Below are 27,725 nucleotides of genomic sequence, written 5' to 3'. Positions count from 1 at the left end.
ATCTTATCTCATTTCCTTATATAAGTATATAAAATTACTACTTTTAAAAATACAAGCTATACTCCAGCAATACCATGGAATTCATGCCTCCTGACTGTATAGTGTTGTTCCCTTTCCCTTAAATGATCTCAATCTGGTTCTGAAGCTGTAGAGTGTATTGCCATCAAATGGAAGGCTTCTTATAAACCCAGACAGTGGAGGCCTGCCTCCAGAATTTCTGAATCTGCAGGTGTAAGTGGAGGCTGAGAATGTGCTTTTCTTACAAGTTCCCAGGTGATGCTGATATTCTTGGTCCAGAGACACACTCTGAGAACTGCTGAGCGGAACGCCTCCTTGATCATTCTTCTTTTGAATTCTAGCGCAGACGTAATCTCCTCCAACACCTTCCCCCCTTCCAACGTCCATGCCCTCCTACCTCCCTTCCCTGATAAAATTAATCATTGTACATGCTCCTACTGTTCCTGATTTCATACATGCTATAATTTATTTATGTCTGGGATCTGGCCTAGTGCCTGACCCATGGCAGGTGGTGACTGGCTGAGGAGGGGAGCCAAACTCCTGGAAGAACCCCACATACAACAAGCTCCTTTTTAAGTTCCTATACTTGGCTCTATCTGCTTCCTCTACTTATAATGCCCCCCACCTTACCTGACTTCTCATTCCTCAAAGCTCGACTCAGGCATTTCCTCCTCCAGGAAGCCTTTTCTGGCATTCCCTTGCCTCTGGCTTGTGTCAGGTGCCCCTATTCCTCGGTTTATAACATATCATATAACCTACCTATAACATATCTTATTAATAGCCACCATTCATTCTCTGCAGACTTCTAAGTGCCAGGAACTCTAAGCAGAGCTGGATTAAAACCTTTAGAGGCCCTTTGGCCCTGCAGTTCCCACTTCTGAAAATTTATCCTACTCTTCAGCAAAATAGAATGCAGCCTCCAAAAAATCATGAGCCATCTATTTATGCTCCAGAAGAAAACAATCTCCAAGATACATTACTAAGTGAAAAAAGCAAGGAGCAAAACAGGGAGAGAAATGGTAAACACTTGTGCAAAGAAAGTGGGGAATTTTCACATAAAAGTTAGAAATCTTTATGTGAGAGGAACCGGGTGGCAGAGAGACTGTTTATTTAATACCTTTTGTACCTTTTGAATTTTGAACTAGTTGAATCTATAACTTACTCAAATTAAACATGGAAAAAAAAAACCTTTAGATAGTCATAGAATAAAAAAGATTAAGGTCAAAAAGCAAACAATCCAATTAAAAAATGGGCAGAGGAGCTGAATAGACAGTTCTCTAAAGAAGAAATTCAGATGGCCAACAGACACATGAAAAGATGCTCCACATCACTAATCATCAAGGAAATGCAAATTAAAACCATGAGATATCACCTCACACCAGTAAGGATGGCCACCATCCAAAAGACAAACAACCACAAATGCTGGTGAGAATGTGGAGAAAGGGGCACCCTCTACACTGCTGGTGGGAATGTAAATTAGTTCAACCATTGTGGAAAGCAGTATGGAGGTTCCTCAAAAAGCTCAAATAGACATACCATTTGACCCAGGAATCCCACTTCTAGGAATTTACCTTAAGAATGCAGTAGCCCAGTTTGAAAAAGACATATGCACCCCTATGTTTATCGCAGCACTATTTACAATAGCCAAGAAATGGAAGCAATCTAAGTGTCCACCAGTAGATGAACGGATATATATGGTACATATACACAATGGAATAATATTCAGCCATAAGAAGAAAACAAATCCTACCATTTGCAACAACATGGATGGAGCTAGAGGGTATTATGCTCAGTGAAATAAGCCAGGTGGAGAAAGCTATGTACCAAATGATTTCACTCATATGTGGAGTATAAGAACAAAGAAAAAACTGAAGGAACAAAACAGCAGCAGAATCACAGAACCCAAGAATGGACTAACAGTTACCAAAGGGAAAGGGACTGGGGAGGATGGGTGGGAAGGGAGGGATAAGGGCAGGGAAGAAGAAAGGGGGCCTTATACTTAGCATGTATAATGTGGGGGGGGGGCATGGGGAGGGCTGTGCAACACAGAGAAGACAAGTAGTGATTCTACAGCATCTTACTATGCTGATGGACAGTGACTGTAATGGGATGGGGGGGGACTTGATGAAGGGGGGAGCCTAGTAAACATAATGTTCTTCATGTAATTGTAGATTAATGATACCAAAATTAAAAATAAATAAATAAAACTGAGAAAAAAAGAAAAGATTAAAGTGCCATCCCTAATTAATTCAACATAAAATAAACATGAACATGAGCAGGTTCAACATTTGCATTTTTTCCAAGTGGACATACTTCTCTCTCAACCTCAGGCCGGCACATCCAGCTGCCCACTGGACTGCTCCTCAACAACCCCATTTTCCATGCTCCAGAATTAAGTCATCATCTTCTGTCAGAAGCCCTGCCCTCCTCCAGCGGTCCCTACCTCAGGAGACCACATCACAACCTGCCTACCCACCCAGCCACCCACCTTCTCCGGAGACCTGGGCCTCACTGTTAGTGGATTCTCCTTCATCTTCCCACCTTTGCGACCAACCGGCTCTCAGCTTTCCCAAATGTTTTCTGAAACTTCATTTTTCTCTTCAACCTGTTGCTACTTTCCAGTTGGGGCTGTCCTTTTTTCTCACCATCATGGTTATTACAAGTCTCTCAACTGGGATCTTTGCCTCCAGTCTTGCCTCCTGCTCCCCACACCCCATCTATTCTCTACCCTGCAGCCAAAGAAATCCTTTTAAACACAGCTGATTATCTCCTTATATTTCAAATCTTTTTTCTTCCCTCTGATTGCAGGAAAAAGTCCAACTTTGTTAATTTGGCTTTTCAACCCTGCGTGGCCCAGCTGTCCGCACCTCATCTCACAAACACCTACCTCTCACTGGCCCTCAGCACACGCTCTGTGCTCCAGCCAGAGCATACTTCTCTCAGACCATGGAACCCTCCTGCTTTTCCTCAGAACATGCTGCTAGGCAAAGCGATTACTCAGCACTATGTGAAGAAAGCCTTGAAATGTGGCCCCAGCAAACACCATGGTAAGGCAGCTGGTGGTTGCGATCTAGACCTGGCTCCTGGCTCTAGTCATCCAGTCACCCTTATTGAGAACACGTTCACTACCCACATCAGCCTTTACCTCCCTTATTGCTAAAGACCTTTAAAGTGAAGACCCACTATATCACCCAGATTTCTCAACTGCCTTCCCCAAAACTGGCATCAGCAGAACAAAATGAGTCCAGTAACCAACTCTACTTTGAGCTCCATTCCTGTTCTCACAGACTTACAGCTGGGACTGCTTTACCTTCCTTGAGTCAATTATTTTCTTTGTGACCAGAGAGCATCCCTTTAGGCAAGAGTACAGACTGCCAAAGCAACAGAGACCTCACCCCAGCAATCCGCAAGCCCGGAGCTGGCTCTCCCTTCCCTGCAGAGCAGGACCTGCCAAACGGCGCTCTCCTGTGCACGCTGACCGCGCTAAGCCACTCTGGGTCTTCCCACGAAGTCATTCATCATCCAAGGTAATCTGGGTCCTTCCCTGAGCCGCCCCCAGGACCATTCCCCTAAGACTCACAGCCTGGAAGTCCCTGGATGGTGGGAGAAGGAATGCCAAAGCAATGTACTGCATGGACCTCATGTCTGTCCCACGACGGGGGGAGGGTGGGGGGGCAACAGCCCCCTCAGAGAAAAAGTGAAACAAATAATGGTCAACTGCAACTTAACATTCAGGTAGCTCTGAAAAGTAGCAGACACAAATACAGTTAACAAAGTCTCTATTCCTCATATAATTAAACCATGGAAGTTAACAAACTATCTTGCCTTTAAGTCATTTATTTGGCCAGGCCATCTATATAATTACTGGCAGTTTTCCATTTGCAGATATGAAAATACCTACATAATAACCCTAAAATATGGTAATCCAATCCTATTTGTGACAGTGAGTGGATGGAGGTATTCAAAGGGAGGCACCAATGAGAGAAGGAAAAATAATGTTTATTGAGCATTTCCCACTATGCCAAGAAACCTGTCACTCAGTGAGTCGGGACTGACTCCTAAGATGCCCTGCTTCTCCCTGACGCCGACACGTACAGCTGTTGCCTAGTCGTGCAGCACTTTCCAGGGAAGAGCACAAAGCTGCTTGTGCATGTGTGAGGCCAAAACACCATGACTCAGGGTCTGGAGCGCAGGGGGAACCAGCCAGGGCTAACCCGGAACACAAGCAACTACGTTAGGAAACATCAGTTTTTGTGGAGATTCTAAGTTAAACGTAAATTAGGAAAGGATTCCCATATTACAAGAGCAAATTAATTTCTCTGACCTGTACCTGTGTTTAAGAGGTCATTAGCTTCTTCAGTACTAGGTGCAGGGCAAAGGTACTTAGAACAGTCAGTCATGAACAACAGAGTCAGAAGGATCTTTTGAGCTCATCTCCCTGTCATTTTTTTCAACAAAGGAAACTGAGGCCAAAGAGGTCAAAAGACTGATTTAAAGAGTTCATAGGATGTAGATGACACAGACTACTCACTCTCAGAAGCTGTCTTCTATTTCACTATTCCACCTAAAATTGAACCACAATCTTGGGAGAAACACGGGAACAGGAAAACTGGATTACACCCAGACCAGCAACCACTAAACAGGAATCCCAGGAGAGATGTCAAGGGGTGCTGCCCTCCAATGCTGTAAAAGCTTTAGGGCTGGACAGACCATCCTCTTTTTTGTGGTAGGCCTGCCTTCCACTAGATAACCGACAATTTTTTTGGTAGCTCTTTACATCTCATACTTAATACTACTGATTTAAACAATTGGGGCCATACATATAACCCCTACACTGTAGGAGTTATACTACCACGTGGAACCAATCCTGAACCAACCACTGAATTCTTGCCTTGTTCAGCCCCATGGAAGTTCTCATTGCTCTCTCTGCCCACCATCCTCCTGGACAGAGACAGGAAACAGCTACATATTATTTATCTTCACTGTTGCTCAGCAATTTTCATTCATCTCTAATCGACTTTATATCATGTTCCCTTCAGTGCTTTTTTCAGACCCCCACCTGCTCTCTGCTGCTGCTCACCCCATGACCTGGTTTCCAGCCTTAATGAAGCTTTAACTATTGAGTGATAGGTTTCTTAATGTGTCCTTCAATCTCAAGCTTTTGCAACTGGCTCCTCCTCCAAGTCCAAACTGCTCAGTCTTTCCCCGTCTTCTGTGTGTGCCCCCTGTGTGCTCTCAGAGAAGAGCAGCCTTCCTTCCTTCCCATGTTAGTCCCCTGCCTGTAACAACCTCCCACTTCATTTCCTTTACAGCATCTTCAGTCTTTTCCTCTCCATTGACTTCGTGTCCCGTGCATATATGGATCCTTAATTTAAAACCCAAAACAAAGTGGTGATTCCTGGATCCACTCGAGCCCCCTCCTTTCCCATCTTTTTCCTCTGCCTCACTGCCATATTTGCCAGAGCAGCAGAGAATTCTGCCCCATGCTGCATCAGTCCACGCACCCCTTCAGCTTTTCCCACCTGGCTTCTCCTCTCACCACCTAGACTTTCTGGGTGTCCAGTGGTGTCCTTGTCACCATACAGAATCTTCTTTGGCCTCATTTCTCAAACTCTCTGCATTGATGCTGCTGGCTTATCTGTGTGGCTTGAAACTACTTTCCTGTGATACTGAGGGCACTGGCCACACTGGTTTTTCTTCTCTCCTTAACTTCTCCTTTGCTGACTTCTCTTCTTCCTCCAGACCCCCAAAAAGACATTCCCCAAATCAGTCTTCTTCTTTAATCCACTCCCAATGGATTCCTATAGGGAAATCTATTCCTGTGCCTATGGGAAGTTAGCTATAATTGCTATATTGATAGGCTACAAACCTCTGTCTCTAGCACGACGACACTCCTGATATTTCCCACTTCTGTTGGACGCCTTCAGCTGCCTTATCCCACAATACATCAAAATCTGGATTTCTCTAATGAATCTATTTTTATCCCATCCCAGATGTTTCTTCTTGATTTTCCAATTTCTTCTTTCAAGACACACAGATTCTAAACTTTAGATTCTAACCTGGCTCCTACTTTTTCTAATTATCACATTGAATCAGTTGCAAAGTCTATTGATTTCACCTCTGAGCATGTCTATTTCTATTGCATTAATCCAAACCCTCACCACCACTTTTCTGGGCTACTATAAAACTATGCTCACAGGTTTCTGTGCCTCCAGGCTTTCTCTTCCCCTTCATGTTAAATGAACACTAGACTAGTACTCGCTCAAGCACAGCTCTGATCACATGGTTCCCTCTGCATCTCGTGCAATGGCCCCTCATCTACCTTTCTGGTCCGCTTTTGTTTTGCTTCACATACCCTACACTTTGACTACCTGGACTGCCCACTGGGATCTCAACATGTTCCTGTACCTTTATCACAGTGTTTCCTTGCTTGGAAGGCCAGGTCCCATTTCCCGATGTCCAGACCCCATCCACCTTTCACTGCTCAGCTCAAGTATCTTCTGTGAAGCTCTCTCTGGTCCTTTCCTCCTCTGAGAAATTACCTGTACTTAATGCCACATACTTACACTGATCCCATTTATCTGGCTGGGTACCTTCTCTCTTCTAATAGACTGGAAGTGCCTTAAAGGCTGTCTCCTCTTCAGCATTTAGTACTTAACAGGGATTCAACAAATGTTTGCTGAGTGATTAAGTTAATCACCTGCTTTTATGAGGTACATACATGAATACACCTTCCTTAGTATTTTTGGATTTGGTAACAAAATCTATGTTCATCTTATTTATACATGGCAGTGGGAGCAAAAGGCCTGGGTTTGACAACTTGTTCTGCCACTGAACTGTGTGACTTTTGGGCAAAACATTTACACTCTCACAGCCTCAGTTCCCCTGTCAGTAAAATTAGGGTAAGTCTGCAAATCAAAGTATTAAAAAAGAAAAACCCCTAGTGTAGTCTATACATTCTTTGCACAGAGACTATATTTTCCAAAGATGGGTCACCACAATATAACCACTGCATGGTAGGGTTTATGTCCCCTCCCTTTGAATCCAGACAAAGCTCTGTGGCTGCCTCCACCAAAAGAATATGGTGGAAGTGATGCTATGGGGCTTCCAAGGTTGTATAATCACTTTTGCTTCTTAGGCCACACTGGCCACACTGTGAGGTGGGTAAGGTCATGTGGAGAGGCCACACTGTGGGAGTTCTGGCCAACAGCCTCAGCTGAGATCAAGCTGACAGCCACCACTGACCCAAGATGTGAGTGGCAAAACTTCCCAGATGACTCCAGCCTCAGCCCCCAACTGCAATGGCTTGAGATACCCCAAGCAGACACTACCAGGTGGAGCCCAGTCACCTCCTGAGTGAGAGACAATAAATAAATTATTACTATTGTTTTGAGCCACTAAATTCTGGGGTGACTGTTACATAGCATAAAGAAATGGTGCTCAGTATGTCAGAGCTGTTATTATTATAGAGCCATTTTAAACTTCGGCCTGTTTCCCTTCACCCCTTATTTATTTATTTTTTTTATTAAAGTATGATTGATATACACTCTTATGAAGGTTTCACATGAAAAAACAATGTGGTTACTATATTTACCCATATTATCAAGTCCCCACCCATACCCCAATGCAGTCACTGTCCATCAGTGCAGCAAGATGCCACAGATCCACTAGGTGCCTTCTCTGTGCTACAGTGTTCTCCCTGTGATCCCCCACACCATGTGTGCTAAACATAATACCCCTCAATCCCCTTCTCCCTCCCTCCCCACCCACCCTCCCACACCCCACCTCCTACACCCCTCCCCTTTGGTAACCACTAGTTCATTCTTGAAGTCTCTGAGTCTGCTGCTATTTTGTTCCTTCAGTTTTGCTTCACTGTTATACTCCACAAATGAGGGAAATCATTTGGCATTTGTCTTTCTCTGCCTGGCTTATTTCACTGAGCATAATGTCCTCCAGCTCCGTCCATGTGGTTGCAAATGGTAGGATTTGTTTCTTTCTTATGGCTGAATAGTATTCCATTGTGTATGTGTACCACATCTTCTTTATCCATTCATCTACTGATGGGCACTTAGGTTGCTTCCATATCTTGGCTATTGTAAAAAGTGCTGCAATAAACATAGTGGTGCATATGTCTTTTTGAATCTGAATAGTTGTATTCTTTGGGTAAATTCCAAGGAGTGGGATTCCCAGGTCAAAGGGTATTTCTATTTTTAGTTTTTTGAGGAACCTCCATTTTGCTTTCCACAATGGCTGAACTAGCTTACATTCCCACCAGCAGTGTAGGCGGGGTCCCCTTTCTCCGCATCCCCGCCAGCATTTGTTGTTCTTAGTCTTTCTGATGCTGGCCATCCTTACTGGTGTGAGGTGATATCTCATTGTGGTTTTAATTTGCATTTCCCTGATGATTAGTGATGTGGAGCATCTTCTCATGTGTCTGTTGGCCATCTGAATTTCTTCTTTGGAGAACTGTCTTTTCATATCCTCTGCCCATTTGTTAATCGGGTTATTTGCTTTTTGGGTGTTGAGGCATGTAAGTTCTTTATATATTTTGGATGTTAACCCCTTGTCAGATATGTCATTTACAAATATATTCTCCCATACTGTAGGATGCCTTTTTGTTCTGTTGATGGTGTCCTTTGCTGTACAGAAACTTTTTAGTTTGATGTAGTCCCATGTGTTCATTTTTGCTTTTGTTTCCCTTGCTCGAGGAGATGCGTTCAAGAAGAAGTTGCTCATGCTTATATTCAGGAGATGTTTGCCTATGTTGTATTCTAAGAGTTTTATGGTTTCATGACTTACATTCAAGTCTTTAATCCATTTTGAGTTTATTTTTGTGTATGGGGTTAAACAATAATCCAGTTTCATTCTCTTGCATGTAGCTGTCCAGATTTGCCAACACCAGTTGTTGAAGAGGCTGTCATTTCCCCATTGTATGTCCATGGCTCCTTTTATCATATATTAGTTGACCATATCAGGGCTCTCTAGTCTGTTCCACTGGTCTATGGGTCTGTTCCTGTGCCAGTACCAAATTGTCTTGATTACTGTGGCTTTGTAGTAGAGCTTGAAGTTGGGGAGCATAATTCCCCCAGCTTTATTCTTCCTTCTCAGAATTGCTTTGGCTATTTGAGGTCTTTTGTGGTTCCATATGAATTTTAGAATGATTTTCTCTAGTTTGTTGAAGAATGCTGTTTGGTATTTTGATAGGAACTGCACTGAATCTATAGATTGCTTTAGGCAGGATGGCCATTTTGACAATTTAATTCTTCCTATCCATGAGCAAGGGATGTTTCCATTTATTGGTATCTTCTTTAATTTCTCTTATCAGTGTCTTGTAGTTTTCCAAGTATAGGTCTTTCACTTCCTTGGATAGGTTTACTCCTAGGTATTTTATTCTTTTTGATGCAATTATGAATGGAATTGTTTTCCTCATTTATCTCTGCTAGTTCATTGTTAGTGTATAGGAATGCCACAGATTTCTGTGTATTAATTTTGTATCCTGAAACTTTGCTGAATTCAGAAATTAGATCTAGTAGTTTTGGAGTGGATTCTTTAGGGTTTTTTATATACAATATCATGTCATCTGCAAACAGGGACAGTTTAACTTCTTCCTTTCCAGTCTGGATGCCTGTTATTTCTTTGTGTGTCTGATTGCCATGGCTAGGACCTCCAGAACTATGGTGAATAGAAGTGGGGAGTGTGGGCATCCTTGTCTTGTTCCCACTCTTAAAGGAAAAGCTTTCAGCTTCTTGCTGTTAAGTATAATGTTGGCTGTGGGTTTGTCATATGTGGCCTTTATTATGTTGAGGTACTTGCCCTCTATACTCATTTTGTTGAGAGTTTTAATCATGAATGGAAGTTGAATTTTGTCAAATGATTTTTCAGCACCTATGGAGATGATCATGTGGTTTTTGTCCTTCTTTTTGTTGATGTGTTGGATGATGTTGATGGATTTTCGAATGTTCTACTATCCTTGCATCCCTGGAATAAATCCTACTTGATCATGATGGATGATCATTTTGATGTATTTTTGAATTCGGTTTGCTAATATTTTGTTGAGTATTTTTGCATGTATGTTCATCAGGGATATTGGTCTGTAATTTTCTTTTTTGGGGTGTCTTTGCCTTGTTTTGGTATTAGAGTGATGCTGGCCTCATAGAATGAGTTTGGAAGTATTCCCTCTTCTTCTACTCATTGGAAAACTTAAAGGAGGATGGGTATTAGGTCTTCACTAAATGTTTGTTAAAATTCAGCAGTGAAGCCATCTGGTCCAGTACTTTTGTTCTTAGGTAGTTTTTTTGATTACCAGTTCAATTTCATTGCTGGTAATTGGTCTGTTCAGATTTTCTGTTCCTTCCTTGGTCAGCCTTGGAAGGTTGTATTTTTCTAGAAAGTTGTCCATTTCTTCTAGGTTATCCAGTTTGTTAGCATGTAATTTTTGATAGTATTCTCTAATAATTCTTTGTATTTGTGTGGTGTCCGTAGCAATTTTTCCTTTCTCATTTCTGATTCTGTTTATGTGTATAGACTCTCTTTTTTTCTTGATAAGTCTGGCTAGGGGTTTATCTATTTTGTTTATTTTCTCGAAGAACCAGCTCTTGCTTTCATTGATTCTTTTTATTGTTTTATTCTTCTCGATTTTATTTATTTCTGCTCTAATTTTTATTATGTCCCTCCTTCTACTGACTTTGGGCCTCATTTGTTCTTTTTTTTCTAGTTTCACTAATTGTGAGTTTAGACTGCTCATACGGGATTGTTCTTCTTTCCTGAGATAGGCCTGTATTGCAATATACTTTCCTCTCAGCACGGCCTTGGCTGCGTCCCACAGATTTTGTGGTGTTGAATTATTGTTGTCATTTGTCTCCATATATTGCTTCATCTCTGTTTTTATTTGGTCATTGATCCATTGGTTATTTAGGAGCATGTTGTGAAGCCTCCATGTGTTTGTGGGATTTTTCATTTTCTTTGCGTAATTTATTTCTAGTTTCTTACCTTTGTGGTCTGAGAAACTGTTTGGTACAATTTCAATCTTTTTGAATTTACTGAGGCTCTTTTTGTGGCCTAGTGTATGGTCTATTCTTGAAAATGTTCCATGTGCACTTGAGAAAAATGTGTATTCTGCTGCTTTTGGGTGTAGAGTTCTGTAGATGTCTGTTAGGTCCATCTGTTCTAATGTGTTGTTCAGTGCCTCTGTCTCTTTACTCATTTTCTGTCTGGTTGATCTGTCCTTTGGAGTGAGTGGTGTGTTGAAGTCTCCTAGAATGAATGCATTGCATTCTATTTCCCCTTTTAATTAAGTTAGTATTTGTTTCACATATGTAGGTGCTCCTGTGTTAGTATTTGTTTCACATATGTAGGTGCTCCTGTGTTGGGAGTATAAATATTTATAATGGTTCTATCTTCTTGTTAGATTGACCCCTTTATTATTATGTAATGTCCCTCTTTGTCTCTTGTGACTTTCTTTGTTTTGAAGTCTATTTTGTCTGATACAAGTACTGCAACTCCTGTGTTTTTCTCTATGTCAGTTGCATGAAATATCTTTTTCCATCCCTTGACTTTTAGTCTGTGTATGTATCTGGTTTTAAAGTGAGTGTCCTTTAGGCAGCATATAGACGGGTCTTGTTTTTTAATCCATTCAGTGACTCTGTGTCTTTGGATTGGTTCATTCAGTCCATTTACATTTAGGGTGATTATTGATAGATATGTACTTATTGCCATTGCAGACTTTAGATTCGTGGTTACCAAAGGTTTGAGGTTAACTTCCTTACTATCTAAGAGTCTAACTTAACTCACTTAATATGCTATTACAAACACAATCTAAAGGTTCTTTTATTTTTCTCCTCCTTTCTTTATATATTAGGTATCATATTCTATACTCTTTGTCTCTCCCTTCATTGACTTTGGAGATAGTTAATCTAATTTTGCATTTGCTTAGTAATTAGCTGTTCTACTTTCTTTACTGTGGTTTTATTACCTCTGGTTACAGCTATTAAACCTTAGGAACACTTCCATCTATAGCAGTCCCTCCAAAATATACTGTAGAGATTGTTTGTGGAAGGTAAATTCTCTCAGCTTTTGCTTATCTGGAAATTGTTTAATCCCTCCTTCAAATTTAAATAATAATCTTGCCAGATAAAGTAATCTTGGTTCCAGGCCCTTCTGCTTCATGGCATTAAATACATCATGCCACTCCCTTCTGGCCTGTAAGGTTTCTGCTGAGAAGTCTGATGTTAGCCTGATGGGCTTTCCTTTGTATGTGATGTTATTTTTGTCTCTGGCTGCTTTTAACAGTCTGTCCTCATCCTTGATCTTTCCCATTTTAATTACTATGTGTCTTGGTGTTGTCTTCCTTGGGTCCCTTGTGTTGGGAGATCTGTGGATCTCCATGGCCTGAGAGACTATCTCCTCTCCCAGATTGGGTAAGTTTTCAGCAATTACCTCCTAAAGACACTTTCTATCCCTTTCTCTCTCTCCTTCTTCTTCTGGTATCCCTATAATGCAAATATTGTTCCATTTGTATTGGTCACACAGTTCTCTCAATATTCTTTCATTCTTAGAGATCCTTTTTTCTCTCTGCGTCTCAGCTTTTTTGTATTCCTCTTCTCTAGTTTCTATTCCATTTATTGTCTCCTCCACTGTATCTAATCTGCTTTTAATACCCTCCATTGTGCTCTTCAATGACTGGATCTCTGAACAGAAATCATTCCTGAGTTCTTGAATATCTTTCTGTACCTCCATGAGCATGTTAATGATTTTTATTTTGAACTCCCTTTCAGGAAGTGTTATGAGGTCCATGTCATCTTTCTCAGGAGTTGTATTAATTTTACTCTGAACCAAATTCCTTTGGCATTTCATATTTGTATATGGCACCCTCTAGTGTCCAGAAGCTCTACTCTCTGGAGCTGCTCAGCCAGCCCCTGAAGCAATGTCGGGGGTCGCAGGGGAGTGGTATTGGTGCCTGGGGGGAGGAAAGAGCTGTTTCCTGCTTCCCGGCTGCTATGCCTGCCTCCACTGCTTGAACCAGTGGGCCGAGCACACAGGTATAAGCCTCTATGCTTTGCATTTGCAGTTGCTGTAGATGGGGCTTCCCTCTGCTGGCCTAACACCAGGGTAGGGTCTGCCAGTTTCCGAGCCAGGTGGGGCTGGCTGGGAGAAAGGCGCAGTAGGCTATCACAGAGGGGGTCCTTGGAGCTGTGTAGCCAGCTAGGGAGCTGGAGCATCTGGAAATCCTGAAAGCTCCCAACCTGCTGGGCAGAATGCACCCGGACAATTTTGTCTACCTGTCCTTTCTCCTGAGCAGTAAGCTCTGTGCAATCCTGTCCCCTTTAGCAGCCCTCTCACTAAGGGCTTCCTTGTTAGGAAGTCTCTCAGACTGCCTGCCTTTCTTTTGTCCCAGAGCAGCTGGATATGGATCCCTGCTTTCCACAAGCGTCTGGAATCTCAGTCTCTCCAGGAATTCCGCCTGCCTTAGTTTTCCAATCCCCTGATCACGAGAGTATCATGAAAGCACCATGAAATGTAGGTTTGTGTTCTCAGAGCAGATCTCGGGAGTTAGGTAGCAGTCCCAGGCCTCCACTCCCTCCCTGCTCCATTTCTTTTCCTCCTGCCAGTGAGCTGGGGTGGGGGAAGGGCTTGGGTCCCTCCAGGCCACAGTTTTGGTACGTTACCCTGTTCCATGAGGTCTGCTCTTTTCTCCAGGTGTATGCAGTCTGACGCAGTCCTCTTTCCTGTTGCTCTTTCAGGATTAGTTGTGTTATTTTTTCGTATTATATGCGGTTTTAGGAGGAAGCCTCTGTCTCACCTCTCATGCCACCATCTTCAACCCCGTCTCCTCCACCCCTTATTCTTTCATCTGACTTCATACAGCAGGCACCAGTCTTTCATTTACCATAAATGAGTGCTTATTATGGGTCAGACCCCATTTTAGACACTGAGAGACAATGAGTGAACAAAACAAACCTCTGCCTTGTGGAGATTTTACTCTAGCCAGGTAGAGACAAGCATATAAATCCATAATGTAGAATGATGATAATTATTTATGTAATTTAATAAATTGCACAGTAATTTATATATAATGTCAGGTAGTGATAAGGGCTCTCTCTCATGCTTATTTTTTTGCTCTTTTCTGTAAACTAGAGGAATCTATATTTTACCAGGAAAACACAGAGCCATCTCATTTTAAAATAAAGGATGGTATGATATTTTCTCTTTTGTTTCCAAAACACTTCTGAACAATGCCTTAGTCATTTGTTGGCCTTTCTGGCCATAGTGGTCAAGAGGGAAAAATCTATAAACTCCCAGGTCCCTTCATTAAACCATAATCTTTCATTTTATAAAGTAATTTAGATTTTTTTGTTGTTTCAGTGAGCTTCCAGATTTACCTTTCAAATTTCATATAATTAATACAGTATTTTGGTTTGTTTCTTTTCAGTTCCTAAATATGGTATCTTGTATTGTTAATATATTTGTGCCTCTTTTCTAACAGTTTATATCGATTAGTAAAATTTTTCTGTACATTTTCCCATGCACTTGGTTCTTCTCAATATGATGAATATAATGTTACGGCTCTGCTAATATTATATGAATCAATGTGGGAAAAAACAATTTATAAAAATAAAAGTTGCTTGGCATGCTCTATTTAATGTACTGAAAGAGGGACCTTCAACCAAGAATCCTCTATCTGGCGAGATTATCATTTAAATTTGAAGCAGGGATTAAACAATTCCAGTAGACAAAAGTTGAAGAAATTTGCCACCACTAAGCCACACTTACACGATATGTTAAAGAGACTGCTGTAGATGGAAATTTTCCTAAGGCTAAATAACTTTCACCAGTGAAAATAAACCCACAGTAAAGGCAGTAGACCAAGTAATTACCAAGCAAGTACAAAATTAATCCAAAAGAAGCAAAATCAACTATACACAAATTCAGTCAAGGGATATATACAAAAGTGCAGATTATGACATCTAATATGAAAAATGTGGAGGAGGAGGAGGAAGAAGGGGGAAAAAGTGCCCTTAGATTGTGTTGGAAATAGAGTAATCAGCAATTTAAGATAGATTATTATATAGTAAAGAAGTTATCCTTGAACTTTTGGTAACCAAAAAACTAAAGTCTACAATAAATTACACACAAATAAATTAATTTTAAAAAGAGAGAAATCCAATTATAGTACACTAAAGAAAACCATCAATAACAAGAGTATAAGAGAGGAAGAAAGGAACAGAGAGGAGATATAATAGCTAGAAAACAATAAGATGGAAAAAAGTACATGTCTATCAATAATCACCTTAAATGTAAATGGACTGAATGTATCAATCAAAAAAAACAGCATGGCAGAAGAATAAGGACACAAGACCAGTCTATATGCTGCCTACAAGAGACTTGTTTCAGACCCAAAGACATACACAGACTAAAAGTGAAAGGATGGAAAAAGATATTACATGCAAATAATAGTGAAAAAAAAAAGCAGGAGTAGCAGTACTTATATCAGATGAAACTGACTTCAAAACAAAGTAACAAGAGACAAAGTAGGGCATTACATAGTGATAAAGGGGTCAGTCCAACAAGAAGATATACATATAAATTTGTATGCGACCAACATAGGAGCACCTAAATAGGTAAAACAAATACTAACAGAATTACAGAGGAAATAGATTGCAACACATTTGTTTTAGGAGACTTGAACACACCACTCACATCAACAGATCAACCAGACAGAAAATAAATAAGGAAATAGAGGCACTGAACAGTATATTATATCAAATGGATTTAACTGACAGCTACAGAACACTACATCCAAAAGCAGCAGGATATACATTTTTCTCATGTACATGGAACATTCTCCAGAATACATCACATACTAGGCTACAAGAGCCTCAATAAATTAAAAAAGATTGCATTGTATCAAGCAGCTTCTCAGACCACAATGGTATGAAACTAGAAATGAATTACACAAATAAAAAGACTTATGAATGCATGGAGGCTAAACAACATACTTGTAAATAATCAATGGATCAATGAAACAAATTAAAACAAATCAAGCAAACAAACAAATGAAAACAAAAACACAACAGCCCCAAATCTGCAGGACATGGCAGTTCTAACAGGAAAGTATATCTAATACAGGCTTACCTCAAGAAACAAGAACAATCCCAAATAAACAGTCTAAAATCAGAAAATTAAAGAAACTAGAAAAAGAAGAACAAATGAAACTGAAAGTCAGTAGAATGAGGGATGTAATAAAGATCAGAGAAGAAATAAATAAAATTGAGAAAAATAAAATAGGAAAAAAAATCAATGAAACCAATAGCTGATTCTGAGGAAGTAAACAAAATAGATAAAACCTAGCTAGACTTATCAAGATAAAAAGAGCATACACAAATAAACAGAATCAGAAACAAAGAAGGAATAATCACAACAGATACTGCAAAAATACAAAGATTATTAGAGAATACTATGAAAAATTGTATGCCAATAAGCTGGACAACTTAGAAGAAATGAACAACTTCCTAGAAAAATACAATCTTCCAAGACTGACCCAGGAAGAAACAGAAAATGTGAACAGACCAATTACCAGCAATTAAATAAAACTGGTAATCAAAAACTTCCCCCAAAACAAAACTCCAGGTCCAGATGGCTTCACAGCCAAATTCTACCAAACATTTAAAGAGTTACTTCCCAACCTTCTTAAAGCATTCCAAAAAGTAGAAGAGGACAGAATAATTCCAAACTCATTCTATAAGGCCAGCATCATTCTAATACCAAAACCAGACAAAGACACTGCCAAAAAAGAAAATTACAGACCAATATCCCTGATGAACATAGATGCAAAAATCCTCAACAAAATATTAGCAAACCAAATCCAAAAATACATCAAAAAGATCATCCATCATGACCAAGTAGGATTTATTCCAGGGATGCAAGATGGTACAATATTTGTAAATCCACCAATATCATACACCATATTAACAAAATGAGGGATAAAAAACCACAAGATCATCTCAACAGATGCTGAAAAAGACATTTGACAAGATTCAACATCCTTTCATGATAAAAACTCTCAACAAAATGGGTATAGAGGGTACATATCTCAACATAATAAAGGTCATGTATAACAAACCGACAGCCAACATCATACTTAATAGCAAAAAGCTGAAAGCTTTTTCTCTGAGATTGAACAAGACAAGGATGCCCATTCTCACCACTTTTATTCAACACAGTACTGGAGGGCCTAGCCATGGCAATCAGACAACACAAAGAGATAAAAAGCATCCAAACTGGCAAGGAAGACGTTACACTTTCACTATGTTCAGATGACATAATATTATACATAGTAAACCTTAAAGAATCCACTCCAAAACTACTAGAATAATTGAATTAAGCAAAGTTGCAGGATACAAAATTAATACATAGAAATCTGTTGCATTCCTATATGCTAACAACGAACTAGCAGAAAGAGAAATCAGGAAAACAACTCCATTTACAATTGCATCAAAAAGAATAAAATACCTAGGAGTAAACCTAACCAAGGAAGTGGAAGACCTATACTCTGAAAACTACAAGACACTCAGAGAAATTAAAGACACACCAAAATATGGAAAGCTATCCTGTGCTCATGGATAGAAAGAATTAGTATTGTCAAAATGACCATCCTACCTAAAGCAAACTACAGATTCAATGCAATCCCTATCAAAATACCAACATTATTCTTCAATGAACTAGAATAAATAGTTTTAAAATTCATATGGAACCACAAAAGACCCTGAATAGCCAAAGCAATCCTAAGAACAAAGCTGGGGGGGCTTATGCTCCCTGACTTCAAGCTCTACTACAAAGCTACAGTAATAAAAACAATTTGTTACTGGCACAAGAACAGACCATTAGGTCAGTGGAACAGAAGAGAGAGCCCAGATATAAACCCATCATCTATAGTCAATTAATATATGATAAAGGAGCCATGAATATACAATGGAGAAAAGACAGTCTCTTGAACAACTGGTTTTGGCAAAACTGGACAGCTATATGTAAGAGAATGAAACTAGATTATTGTCTAACCCCATACACAAAAGTAAACTCGAAATGGATCAAAGACCTGAATGTAAGTCATGAAGGCACAAAACTCTTAGAAGAAAACATAGGCAAAAATCTCTTGAATATAAGCATGAGCAATTTTTTCCTGGACACATCTCCTCAGGGAAGGGAAACAAAATAAAAAATGAACAAGTGGAACTACATCAAACTAAAAAGGTTCTGTAGAGCAAAGGACACCATCAGCAGAACAAAAAGGCACCCTACTGTATGGAGAATATATTCATAAATGACTCATCTGATAAGGGGTTAACATCCAAAACATATAAAGAACTCATATACCTCAACACCCAAAAAACAAATAACCTGATCAAAAAATGGGCAGAGGACCTGAACAGACACTTCTCCAAAGAAGAAATATAGATGCCTTTGGCAAATGGCACATGAAAAGATGCTCCACATCATTAATCATCAGGGAAACGTGAATTAAAACCACAGTGAGCTATCACCTCACACCAGTTGGAATGGCCACCATCCAAAAGACAAGAAACAACAACTGTTGGCAAGGATGCAGAGAAAGGGGAACCCTTCTATACTGTTGGTGGGAATGTATATTTGTGCCACTGCTATGTAAAGCAGTATCGAGGTTCCTCAAAAAACTAAAACCAGAAATACTATTTGACCCAATAATTCCACTCCTAGGTATTTACCTGATGTGAAAAGATATATGCACCATTTTTATCGTTGTATTGTTTGCAAAAGTAAAGATATAGAAGCAACCTAAGTGTCCATCAATAGATGAATGGATAAAGATGTGGTACATATACACAATGGAATATTATTCAGCTATAAAAAGAAAATAAATCCTACTATTTGCGACAACATGGATGGAGCTAGAGGATATTATGCTCAGTGAAATAAGTTAGGTGGAGAAAGACAAATACCATATATTTCACATATTTGTGGAATATAAAAACAAAGCAAAACCAAAGGAACAAAACAGCGTCAGACTCATAGACACTGAGAAGCAGTTACCAAGGGGGAGGGGTGTGGGCAGGGGAGGAGGACTACTGAACCACTGTGATGTACATTTGATAATAAAAAAAAGTTGTAACAAATTTTAAAGAATATACATGCTTCGTAAAATCAAATGTGCATTCTGCAATGTACATCTATTTAAAAAATGAAATTTAACTCACTTCCAAAGTTTATTATTCTATCTGCCAGCATTTTCTGCCTATTCTTCAATCTCAAAACAAAAATAAACCAACTCACACACACACACACACCCCACTCATATAACTCTACTAATATATTTTCTCATTATAAATGTTATAGATACTCATTGTGGAAAATTTACAGTTAAATGAATAAAGATATGAATGTCCAAACATTTGCTGATTATTTCTGGGTTGTGGGATGAGGTGATTACTTCATTACACATACACACACACACACACACACAAAGAAAAACATTAACAATCACCCAAGAACACTTCTATCATCACAGAAAGCTCTACTGAATAGCACTTTACTATTTTACTGCTTCCCAGGACTAGGTTCCATGGTGGGCACATTAGGTCTTTATCCATGGGGTTATAATTTCAATGACCAGTCAAAAACAGACATATGAAATGGAAAACAACCCAAGACTGGTTGTTAAGAGGACAAACCACAAATATTATCAGAGTTCAAAGAAATGAAGAGATAACTACAGGTTGGTGCAGAAAAGCCTTCATGAAGGAGACATACTTATTTATTGACTTAATAATTCACTGAGGGATACACACACACTCCACACTGGGCACCACAAGGGCTTGTGCTAAATGAGACTGATGAGCAGCACAGCTTAGCCAAGAAAAAGGGCAACAACCAGTCACCAAGTTCCCCCCACTTCTGTGATGAATGAACTGTGTAAGGTTGAGATCTCCAGCCCTTCTGAAGTGGGTGATCTCAGACTTCTAGGCCTCATATGTCCTAGACCCAAAGAGAAGAGGAGAAGATGGCAGTACCAGAGAGTAAGGAAAGCAAGTGAAAAAGGGACAAAGTGGACAGGACGAGCTAGCTGTGTTCCTAGAACACAAAGCTGACCCAAGGATGATTTTGTGCTGCCAAAATACTCACTCATGTAACATACATTTACTGAGTGCCTACTATGTGCCAGGTACTGTTCTCAGTGATGGGGATACAGCAGTGCTCAAAACAGAGAAAAACCCCTTCTTTCTAGGATCTGGCATTCTAGAGGGGAAATAAATGATTTAAAAAATGAGCTATATTGTAAGCCAGGTTATAAACTGTGCTATAGAGTAAAATGCAGCAGGAAAAGGGACACGCCAGGTCAGAAAGTTGCTATTTTAAATTAGGCATTCAGGGAAGGCTCGATGAGAAGGTGAAATCTGAGCAAAGACCTGAAGAAAGAAAGTGAGGCAAATGTCTGGGGAGGAGAGAAGAGCAGCACATAGGTAGTGAGGCAGGAGGATAGGAGGCCAGGTTGGCAAAGGGAAAGGCACAAACAGTCTCTTCTAGAATGATCTCTAGGTCTTAGAATCTGGAGACATAGATTTCAATCAGAGAATGATTACCTCAAAATTGGAGAGAATTTTAGAGGCAAATTTCATTATTAAACCCCATTACTCCTCCCAGGTGACCGTCTCATCTAGGCTTGAACAATTTTAGTGTATGTATCTGTCAATGTCCATGGACCAAGATAGCCTGTCCATCTGTGGACTGCCCTTAGGCTTTAACTTGAGTAGAAATGTGTTTGCTAGTAATGTCTACTCTATTGTTTTTAGGGACTTTGTAGATAACATGCTTAAAAGGTCTGAAGGTAACCTTCAGGTCTTCTTTGAGGTTTCTCTTCTCTTCAGGCTAAAATTACCAGTTATTTTAACTCTTTCCTAAGTGACATGGCCTCATGTCATGTAACAGTATGTTAAGGGAGTGTCAGCTGCAAGCCATAAAAACTGACTTTGGGTCCCCTAAATAATCTGATACAGGCATGTAATGGAAAGATGTGACGTAGGACCCAGAGCTGGGGAAAACCTGAAGAATCAGGTCTTAGAGAACAAATATAGAGCAGCTCCTGTGTCTCCATATAAGTAGGAATTAACCCCAGGGCTGTGATGGAGGAGCTGCAATTGTCTGTCAGTGTCATTTAGCCTGAGATTCCAAGTCAAGGAGGACCACAGCTGTTGGACTAATCGGGGTCACTGCCCACCACCTACTTGGTCAGGGATGGGCTGTTTCCTCAAAGCAAAATCTGAGCTACTATTCCCAGAAAATCCTGGACTGGATGTTGGGCGGACAGAAACAACATATGTCTACTAAACTCTCAAAGTGTGGTACCTCGAATTCAACCTAAGAATCCCAGGGTCAGGTAAAGCCAGGGTACTGCCTCCACACTTGCCATATGACCCTAGTCAAGAGAACAAATGTATGCCTCAGTTTCTATCCGTCAGATGATGATGGTCACAATAGCATTTTGTTGTATTTGTGACAACCAAATACAAACATGTATGTGAAATGCTTTATGAACTCAAAGCTAACGTAGTAGTCAGCACTTACTGCCTGCCTTGTCACAGACACTTCACTGAGATTATTTAATCTTTAAAACAACCCTATGAAGCAGCAGGTTAAGAGGACAAGCTCTGGAGTCTGACTACCCAGGTTCAAATCCTGACTCTACCACTTATTTGTGTGACCTTGAACATTTCTGTGACTGTTTTCTCACCTTAAGTGGGTGTAATACTAATAACATCCAGGGTGGTTGTGTAGATTTAGTTAATATAAGTAAAATTTGTAGAACTGTGCTTAGTATATAGTACACACTCAATAAATACTATTAATATGAGTGGTGGTAGCAGTAGTAATTATTGTGATTCTACAAAGGAGCTGCATGAAGCACTGGAAAGTTCTATCACTTAATGCTAAGTTTAAAATAGCAAAGCCAGAATTTCAAGTGTATTGTAGGTGTTCCTAATTACCATACTCAGCACTGACTTCAAAAGTTAAAAAAAAAAGTGGCATTTGGACTTTAACCCTAAAGTCAAGTCATTCAAATTAAGGATATTTACATATGAAACTCAAACACAAGAAGAGGGAAATGATCTGTGGACACATGTCTTTCAAATGTTTGATAGAAGGCTACTCATGCCCTTTTGTTAAGACAAAAAAAATCTTCTCTTGGCCTTAAGTGGATTTCAGGCCCTTCCTGAGGATAAGCCCTCTGATAACCAGGTTGGTGCTTTCAGCCTCATTTCTAATGTTATCCTCACTGATAGCTATTTAATGATTCCAAAAAGTTAACTTCCTGAAACAAGTCACATCATTAGCAGAGAAAAAAGTACACACAAAACCTACACCACAAACACAAAAGCAGGAATGTGTTTATAACTGAAAGAGGCATAATGTTAGAAGTGAAGACACACTTAGTAGTTACCTGTGCCTACTGAAAATAGGTGAACATCTCTCTCCTCATTCATGAATTGTGACCATAAAGTAATGATCCTAAATGTGCAAAAAGAAGGGGAAGATGATCATAATGTGTATCATTCAAACAGTGGTGTCTTCAAAATCAGTTTATAAGCCACACTGAAAGTAAGCCTCATTTTCTCAGTCATAAGGTGCTACTGAGAGTACTGGTACCTACCATGTGCTGAACACAACACCCTGTGAGGTATTCACTCAATACATATTTATTGAACACCTACCACTATTCTAGGAGATACGGGTGAGGTAGGGAAAGAGGCCCTGCTTTCACAGACTTTACCTTGTTGGCAGGTACTCTAAAGCCCACCAGTGTATATTTCAACTGTATCTTCATACAGCTTCTCCTAAAAGTCTACACCTAAGCCTGTAGTCCTGACGCTGCTGCCTAGAACAACTGAGGATTTCCCTCCGTTGGCAGTACAGTGTGACTTTCTCAGTGAAGTGTTCCTCCGCTAACTCTTAAGAGCAAAGATTGCTTGGTTGGCAGTTAGCACATTATACTGACATGTACAAAATTATTTTTTCTCCTTCATTAGGCCCTGAAACCTCTTCAGGGAAAGAACCATGTCTCAGCCTCTTTGTAAGTCTAGAAAATGATACATACGGTAGGTATTCAAACGCATGGCTGAGTGGAGTTCATGCGTGCAATTTCAATAGCTGAGGGTGGACTGCAATGACCTAAGGGGTAAATGGAAATGAGAGGCATAGAGTTTACTTCTTAAGAACAAGTCTAGAAAAGAAAAGGAGGGAAAATAGTACTAGTTTGAATGAGAAATGTGATCGCAGGAAAATTTTATATTTTTTTTAATACTGAGAATGACTTGAGAATACGGTTGGTAAGGTAGGACAGCATAGTAGAAAGAGCAGGGGTGTCAGAGTCAGACATGAATTTGCACTCTGGCTCTGTCACTTACTATGTCTGTAGGCAAATCATTTAACCTCTGTACTTCAACTCACACATACATAAAGTGAGAATGAAAATACTGATACGTCACTGTGACAATTACAGCACTTGACAAACAGATGATGTTCAATAAGTGATATCAATGATTATTACTAATTACTGTGTGTGGAAGCCTGGACTCCAGCGTTCTAATCCCTCCTGAATAGCTTGTGCTTCAGTCCAGGTTTCCTGTCTCAGTCTATATGCAATATATGATGGCAAAGGAACAGAATCCTAATTTCTTCTGTGTGTACCATCCTCTGTGCAAATCCACTTCCTTATGAGAGTCTGCATGAGCTCATGAATGGCTGCTGTGGAAAATTACTGATGTCATCAGTTGAGGTACAGAGACAATCTGGATAATAGGCAGATGAAACTGATGTTAAACCATCAAATGTACAAGATTTGGGGGCTTCCGCCAGAACTCTCACTGAGAAATAAGGAGAGAGAAATTTGAAAACACAAACACACAGAATATTAAGTTTCTAAGCCAACTAGGTGTTCCCAGCATCTACTCCTGGCACAGAAATATGGCCATATGATAAAAAGGATTCTCTCCCAAGCCCCTTTCTGAGTATTTCATCCTAACATCAGACTCATTTTTGAGGGGTACTACTCTAGTTCATCAACTTTTCTGTCAACCAGACAAATTCCTGAATTCACAAAATTAGTATGCTCTTGAATTTGAACAATTTTTGTTCACAGCCCTTTAAGTCAATAATCTGGTCATGGGTTTGTTCCCCAGTTACCTATATCAGATCACCAGAAACCCCTCCCAGATCATATACTTTCATACTTAGAGACAGGAAGAGGCCTAAAGCCCAGGCTAACCCAACAATAAGTGATGAAAAGGCTACAAGCACTTTGGATTATCAAAAGACAGGAGAGATCTCGACTTTTATTTACAATCAATTACAAACTACATCACAGAGAACAGGAATAAATATGTAAAACAAAGAGGATATAACCATATTATCTAGAGTTCAGAGAGATTTGGAAGATAAGGAAAAGAGATGAATAAGAAAAGCAGGAAATAAACCTGTATCTACAAGCTTAATCACAAACATAATCACAAAAGCTGCAAGTAAACAAGTCAAATTTGGAAATTCAGTTTTTGTGAATCAGAGTCTGATTAAGAATTTGAACTCACAAAGAAAAAATAAGAAGGGTGCGGAATATTCCAGGACACCTCTAAATATCCCACCGAAAAACAAGAGCCACAGATCTCACATGCAGCGTAAGACTGGAAAATACGATAGTCATTCCTCACTGAAAATAAACTTTAACCTCCCCCTTCACCAATAAAAAAGCATCCTGGATCATTAAACTGAGTAAGTATGAGAGTAATTCCCCAAATTTCGATCCTAACCACATTGGGTTATCCTGGGTAATACATGTCTCAGTTTCCCCAACGCTAAAATGCAAACACAGTTGTTTGAGTCTCGGCCTGAATCTGAGCCTGGGTTCTCTCAGCAGACCGGAATATTTAACTCCAAGTCACACGTCAAACCTGAGAGTTTGCTGATCTAACTGTGCCCCAAGCAGCGTTCTTAAAAAAAAAAGAAAAAGAAAAAAGGGTCCCCGGGTCAGGTACTGCTTCTGTAAGACTGTCCCCAGCTGCAGGAGGAGGGTGCGTTTGGGCTCCGGCGCTCAGGTCATTTAAGCTCGGCGCCCGCGGCCACACCTACCGCGGCCAGGCTGGGCCGCCGCCGGGGTCTCGCCCCCGCGAAGCTGCCCCACGCCGAGAGAACGCAGGGCCACACGGGTCCCCCCCACCCCGCAGGTCCGCCCCGGGACGTGGAAGCCCGCGCCCGGCGCCGCCCGAGCAAGGTCCGGCCCGTCAGCCCCCTCGGCCTGTCCCGTCAGTCCGTCCGTCGGTCAGTCCACAGCCGCCCCCGCGCTCCCACAGGAGGGGCATGTGTGCTCGCCGGGCCCCGCAGACACAGTGACTCCCAGCCGACCTCTGGCTCCGCACTCACCTGCCCGCGGGGTCGCTCAGCTGCCCTCCACCACTTCCAGCACCACAGCGCCAACCTTGCTACGGCTCTCGGCACCGCGTCTCGCCCACAGTCAGCGCTCGGCGGCCCCAGCGCGCATGCGCGTAGGACCGAGCTGGGAGGCCGCGAGGCATGCTGGGCTCTGTAATCGTCCGGGTCCGCAGGACGGAAGCGGCGTTGGGAGCGTCGGCGAGCCCCGGAGCCCCTGCGAGCGCTCTTTCGGAGCCAAGCCCCGGTCCTCCGGCGGGTGGAGACAAGGGCAAGGGCAAGGGCAAGGTTTTAAAGCCCATTTTTAGCCTAGCCATGCCCACTAGCCTCCTGCGCGCGCCCGAGATGTTTAGGGCTCTATAGCCGGACCAGCGGTCAGGTGGGGACTAGAGGCGTCGGGCTCTGGGGAGGAGCGGCCCTTCTCAGTCATTTTCTAAATGAAGTTCAAGTGTCTTCTTCATGGTGTACAGAACCAGTCCTAGACCAGCCTGATCCACTCTTACACGATTCACAGCCTTGGAAGAAGACACAAATTGGAACAAATTGGTTGAGGTCATGCCCAAGAATTTCACTCCCTGGGCATGTATAATGAATGCAGTGGGTGTAGTAAGACACCTGGTGCATTTGAGTCATTCAACGGCGCTAACATTCACCTCATCCATAAAATGAAAATGTGAACGTAGGGTTGTAGTGAGAGCTAGATACTGTTTGAGAAAGTGCTAAGCACAGTACAAAGGAACAGTCCAGAAAGGTAGTGGGTCTGAAAAACATGCTTGTCATGTTTTAGAAAGGTCACCAAAAGCTACCGGAATAATACAGGAACATTCTTCTACAAATTCCACCCTCCTTTGTAGAGATACACGTGTACAGAGCTGCTTGTTAACGTAAGTATGGATTCCTAATGGTGTTCCAAGGTGGCAATGCCAGGGTGAATGAACTGGAAATCATAGGCACAGCCACAAAACACAGTAAGGGAGCTGTCGTGATCTCACTATTATATGCTCACTTTACAAAGCAATTTCACTTATTCACCACACTCCTGTACAAAAGCAGGGGCATTTTATCATTCAAATTTTGCAGAGTATCTGGACAAAATAATAAGTGTTAGAGATCTGAATCCAGTTTCGGCGGCCAAGTTCATTTTTCTTCCCAACCACATAACTGTCTCAAAAAACAAAAAAACACATTGCCTTAGAGCAATGAATTCCAGCCTTTTAGCATGGTGACATCTCTTTTCTCTCCCATCTCATAACTCACAGGAGATATATTTCTTAGCTTTATCTTACTGGGAAAACACTATTTCTTGAGATAGTTGTAAATTAAGCTGGGGGTGTCAAAACTCAATGGCTGAGAAATATTAGTTTCAGCATAGGATCCTTAGGTTTTTGCACGAAACCATTAGCATTTCACTTGTGCCTACTTTTCCTACAGATTTAACAGGGAATGAAAGGCTTGCCAATGCTGTTGCGAAATAAAGCTTGCAAGCCATCCCCTGGTGCTCCAGTGGAACATCTGTCAGAAATCAGCATTGGGCAGGTCTAAAGGCCACAGGAAAGGTGTACTTCCCTTTTAGTAACAGCAGACTGGCTAACAATTCTATGAAATTTTATTTGTAAATGATGTGTAAGAATTCTATATATACATTTAGCCTCCATTAGCCAACAAAAGGAAGAAAAATGCGCCTCAGTTCACACCACATGAAGGGGGGATGGAACCACGTGTATTGAAGTAACCCAGCCAAAGACTGTGCAGGTGGGAAAAGCAATATCTGCATTACAAAGTGACTTAGAACAGGCTAAAATCAAGGGAAGTCATATGGATTTCTTGAAGTTACACCTCAAGAGCATCTTTTCTGTGGGACTTAATGAACTTCACAAGTGTTCAGATGCTGAATTATGTATGTCCCATTGCTGAGGGGCCACCCCCTTCTTCGTGAAGTCTGCTTCCTGTACTGGAACCACAAGCTCCAGGAGAGCAGGCTGTCTTGCTCACTCCCAGTTCACAGTAGTGGGCTGAAAAAAATACTTGTTAAAAGTATGAAACCTCGATCAGAAAACAAAATATTTTACAAATATCACTAAAGATATGAAGCTTTGTAAATGCGAAGTATAAATATTTTCTTTTTTTTCTTTTAGTTAAAGCAACTAAGTTATTTAAATGACAAGCAACTTAGTTATTTAAGAAACTATGGGATGAATCCTTCTGAGAATCTGTTGTTTGGATTTCTCCATTATATATCCTAAATATACATGGCCTGTCCTCTT

General features: G+C 40.8%; 1 protein-coding gene across 11 annotated transcripts in view; it reads right to left on the bottom strand.

Annotated features, from left to right (window-relative positions):
* The window catches only part of SGSM3 (small G protein signaling modulator 3), a 52,375-nt gene extending 26,769 nt beyond the window's left edge, over nucleotides 1-25,606 (bottom strand). For 6 of the 11 annotated variants that reach the window (XR_005058173.2, XM_037006908.2, XM_037006914.2 and 3 more), the window contains exon 1: nucleotides 25,456-25,606. The gene's annotated coding sequence lies outside the window, so the exon portion shown is untranslated. Of the gene's footprint in view, nucleotides 1-22,483; nucleotides 22,552-25,455 lie in introns of those variants that run through there. The other 5 variants (XM_037006909.2, XM_037006912.2, XM_037006911.2 and 2 more) reach the window with 4 other exon arrangements.
* Nucleotides 25,607-27,725: the final 2,119 nt, after the last annotated feature.

This window comes from Manis javanica, chromosome 10 (assembly GCF_040802235.1).
Source record: "Manis javanica isolate MJ-LG chromosome 10, MJ_LKY, whole genome shotgun sequence".
NCBI lineage: Eukaryota > Metazoa > Chordata > Mammalia > Pholidota > Manidae > Manis > Manis javanica.
This window is presented reverse-complemented; position numbering and strand designations above follow the sequence as displayed.